The sequence below is a fragment of the Trichosurus vulpecula genome, chromosome 8 (genome assembly GCF_011100635.1).
Source record: "Trichosurus vulpecula isolate mTriVul1 chromosome 8, mTriVul1.pri, whole genome shotgun sequence".
NCBI lineage: Eukaryota > Metazoa > Chordata > Mammalia > Diprotodontia > Phalangeridae > Trichosurus > Trichosurus vulpecula.
Genome location: NC_050580.1, coordinates 206,460,622 through 206,465,684, shown reverse-complemented (window position 1 = coordinate 206,465,684; position 5,063 = coordinate 206,460,622).

The following is a 5,063-nucleotide window of genomic DNA, read 5'->3' as shown; positions in this document are numbered from 1 at the left end:
AAGTCTCATATTTTGCTCATGGGACTAAGAGTAGCAGTGGATTGTGGAATTATGAGAAGCATGGCAAGTCTGGGAATAAAAAATAGGCATGGGATGGGGCCCGATCCAGGGAGTGATTAGATCTTCAGATCAGATCAGGGCAGGAAAAACTAGACAGGGAGTCAGGACATAGAACACCGGTAGAAATAAAGGATCTTGTGAAAGAGGTACAGATCCGCCTTTAGGAAGCCTCAGGTACCAATCCCATGATGTCATCAACCCAGGTAACTGGGTGTCATTATGATATAGTCACATTCAGCTAAACAGGCGGGCTCCTGTTTCTCCATCTTTAATATATGTTGTGTTGTTGTTTAGTCAATTAGTTGTGTCCAAGTCTTTGTGACCTCTTTTGGGGTTTTCTTGGCAAAGATACTGGAGTAGTTTGCCATTTCTTTCCCCAGCTCATTTTACAGGTGAGGAAACTGCAGCAAACAGAGTTAAGTGACTTTCCCAGGGTCACACAGCTAGTGTCGGAGGCTGGATTTGAACTCAGGTCCTCCTGACTCCTGGGTTGGCAGTCTATCCACTGTACCACCTGCCCCATCTTTAATATAAAACAATTGAATTAAATCATCTTTAAAGTCTCTTTTAACAGTAAAAATTTGTGGTCTTATGGTAAAGAAGCAATTATACTTAATTATTTTTATTCTTTTTTAATTATTCATGATCTCAGTTTTGTTACTGTCACTTTTACTTTTAAAGTGTTAACTCAAGGCATATATCCCAAGGAAGTCAAAGAGGAATATTAAAGTCCTACGTCCACTAAAATATCCACTACTTTTTGTAGTAGCAAAAAACTGGAAACAAAGTTAAATGGCCATGTAGTGGAGAACAGTTAAACAAATAGGTATTCATGGATGGAGTACAATGTTAATGAGACTTGAGAAATGATGACTTTGAAGAATTTAGAGAAGCACTCAAAGACTTAATATGAACAGATAGGAGTGAAGTATATAGAACCAAGAAAAATATACACAATGATTCATAACAGTATAAAATGGAAAGAAAGAAGAAATGGAATCTACCTCTTTGCAACTGTAATGACCAGGCTTGGCCCCAGAGAAGAGATAGTAAAATGTTCTACTCTCTCTTTTTTTTCAGAAGTGGAACTTTGGGTGTGGAACATTGCCTATATTCTCAAAATCGGTTGATATGTTGGTTAATTTTGCTGAACTCCCCCAACCCCCATCTAAAATCTTTGTTATAGGGTAAGGGATTTGCTAGTATGGGGAGAGGGAAGTATTTATTTAGAACTGAAGGTAATGTAAAGCCAAAAAAATCATTAAAAATTAATCTTAAGTAAAAATTTTATAGCAAATAAGTCAGAACTTAAAATGTCATTTTGGGGGGCTTAATTATAGGTTTCACTTTTTATTTAAAATTTTTTTTAGATTTAAGTGAAGAAAGTCCCAAAATACAAACTTTTTGTTGGAGATATTTTATGTGATCAATTTGTCCAACATTTAAAATATGCACATTAATATTCCTTTGGTCAATGTTTCTGAAGTTTCTCTAATATATTGGGAAAAGATCTTACATCTTTTTCTTTCTCAGGATGAGACAGTATAGGAAGAAAAGCACAATGCACCACTCCCTGGGTTGCCAGGGAAGCAAAGTGCACAGGGCAAGCCCATCTCAGTGGTATAAGCATACATGGAAGAAAGTGTTGGTATTTTTAGTGTGGGGAATAGGGCAGTGAAATTTGATAGGCTATTTTTAAAAATCATTATAACTTTTCTTTTTGGTGAGTGTGAAATTTCATTTTCTCTTTCAGAATATTTTTTCCCTTCATTGTCAAAGGCCACAGGAAGGCCTGAGCGCACTTGGGGAGACAGATACATTGAACACATACACACACACACACATACACACTTTGTACACACACATACTTTGTACATATACACACACACATGTGCTCTTTGTTTGCCATAGCCTTACATTTTGGAACCTGTAGAAACCTTGTTGAAGAAATTTACCATTAGCAGCTGCTAGAAAGGGAAAAATTTAAAAGCTGTAATTGAAAGTAGATAATTTTTAAAAAGTTTTTACTGGGGATAGGATTTCTTAAAAATGCAGTTCTTTTACCCTTAGGAGTTTGCTTGTGACAACCAAGAACAGCATGGTGTGACTGATTCCTGTTTGGTCTTTGCTAAACATACATCGGTGTTAATCCAGATATGGTTTGCTTATTTGGCATTGTCAGGGAATAAAATATTCAGGTTAGAGACTGTCTTTCATTTCCATCTTAGTATCTCTGGCAGAGTGCATGCAGGTAGCAGCTGCTTTTAAAAAATACTTATTGAATTGACAGTATACATTAATTGAAAGTTGCCCCCTTTAAGTACTAATTTAAAAATTTTTTAATAGTTTTAATGGAAATCATTTAAAAAATATAGTTACCTTATCAGAATCCCCTGAATATAAATTAACCTTTCTTTGATGACTTGAGGTCATCACTATAAGTATCAATCACTCTGCTGTGAGGTGATATAATAATAGTAATTCACATTTATTATGATGCCTACTATGCGCCAGGCACTATGCTAAGTGCTTCACAATTACTACTTCATTTGCTCCTCACAGCAACTCTGTCCTCCAGAGCCACCTGCGTCCAATGGTTTTTCCCAGGTCTTAGAGTTAAATCCTCATTAAATCTCTAAATTATGCCTATTTTACAATTGAGGAAACTGAGATAGACCGCAGTTAAGTGACTTGCCCTAGGTGGAACAGCTAGTAAGTGTCCAAGGCAGGATTTCAAGTGAGGTCCTTCTGAGTCCAAGCCCAGCACTCTCTATCCACTAGCTGCCTCTGAGGTTGAAAGTTGATGTCAGCAGGGAGTCTTGAGGCATGGATTCTTTCTTTAATCTTGAGGTAGGATCCAAGAATTTGGAGATGGAATGGACCCTAAAGTCATCTCATCAGGAAGTGTCAAACACAGGGGGCCTGCACACTGCAGCCCAAAACAGATTAAAATGTAACTGGGATTTATTTAACTAAATTAATAGCAAACACAACAAAACATCGATAATATTAACATGTGGTTTTCTGAGTCAATATGCAGCCCACAGGGATCCTTTTGTATGGTTTAGTGGCTCCGATTTCTCTTTGAGTTTGACACCACTGATCTAGTTCAATGCCTTTATTTTTAGATGAGGGAACTAAGACCCACAGAGTCAAAATGACTTAGAAAAAAGTCATATGAGTAATAAAATGGCAGAACTAGGATTCCTACTCCTGTCTTCTGACTGTAAATGCTATGATTTCTCTTGTGTTCATATGATTATTCTCTCTTCCTTTGTCACCGACCATCCTGACTGCTATTTATCTTCTCTCTTCTTATTGAAGGCCCTTTCCTACCCCTGAAGGCTTCTAAACTGCTATTGCCAATAGAAACTAGATAATTGAGCTTTAATTTTGAAAGCATTCAGTACTCTGTACTGTGTACAGAGTATGTACCCTGGCCTGAGCAAAATAGAAAGATTAGATAAGGCAGGATTCCCGAGCTCCTGGAGCTAACAGTTTAGTAGAAGGATATAATGTGAATAGGCCTGGCACTCTATCCACTGTGCCACCCTAGGTGCCCATGAGATAGGTGGTACAAGTTATACTGTTTGCATTTGACTCAAGAGGAAATGGAGGGTCAGAGAGGTTATGCTTGGCCAAGATCATATAGCTGATGAGTGTCAGAGTGAGGACCTGAATCAAGGTCTCCTGATTAAACCCAGTTGCCCTTCTACATACCATGTTGTAGCTTAGCTCTAGAGTCAAGTAGCCTTCTATCTTGTATTGTGTGAGATGGGAACAGAGCATCCTCCCTTCTAGGAGACTCTAAGGAAAATAACCTTTGACCTTACATGTAGCACTCTTATATGTCCTACTTGTAAGGAGGGAATTGTCCAAAGCTTTTTTGAGTTTTCTCCATTTTTTTCCTATAACTATTGCTAGGATGCAGAATCCACAAACCCATATTTCAGTTGGCCTGTCTGGTACTCTAGAACAGGGCCCTGAAAAACTTAGGCCACTGAACTCCCGAGACTTTCCTAACTGCTATTCTATGGTCTTAGTCTCCAACATGTTGTTTTTAGCATTCAAGGTTCCATGGAGAAATGAACTGCTTGGTTACTTTTCCCAAATCACTTAAGGGGTCCCTTTAATTGAGCATAATATTCAGAGACATACCCTGAAGGAGAAAATAGATGCTGGGAAGAACTATTTAATGTAATAGCCAGTTGTTGTTTGTCCTTTGTTCTTGAAGAGAACCATGACATCAGGAAGGTGATGTCATGACTTGCAAGTGAATTGGATTTAAGTGAGGCTAGACTGTGCAGAGTCACATTAAGGTGGGACTTTTTTTTTTAACTGTTTTCTCTTTTGGAGCACTTAGGTGATCAAGTGCCTTTGATGAGTCTGGCTTTTGTTTCTTTGACGACCTGCTTAAGAAACAAGGAAGCCTAGTTCACATAGGTTTGAGTCACACGGTTGTGATGCCTGAAGAAGTTCATATGGTTTTGAGTCGAATGATAATGACACCCTTTGACCCAGGGTATAAAAATTCGGAGGTTAGTATTTTGCTTGGGGCTCTCATTCACTGGAAGAGTGTCATGTGATTTGACCAGACAAGACTTTGGGTAGCTGTTGTTAAGAGCCACAGCTTTGAAAGCTGTTTCAACAATCAGGCTAGCAGCAGTTGTGGGGGTGAAAGCCCAACAACAAGAACGCTACCAGAATGCTGCAAAAGCACAGGTTCTTTTGATCTGCTTAACTAAGGAAAGCAAGGTTAAGGGGTTGGCAAGCTTACTTTAATTCAGTACACAAATATCATTCACTTAGTTCAGGGGAAAAAGCCAGCACACTGAACTTCAGAGCAAAATACAAACAAATTACAAACATCAGCAGACAGACCCAATACAATTCATAGTTACCAACATCTAGGTTCAGCCCGGGAGCTCAGAACAAGGGTTGGCCCAGAGTCACTCAAGCCACCACTGCTGTGGGTAAGAGCTCCAAAGAAGAGAAGGCCAACC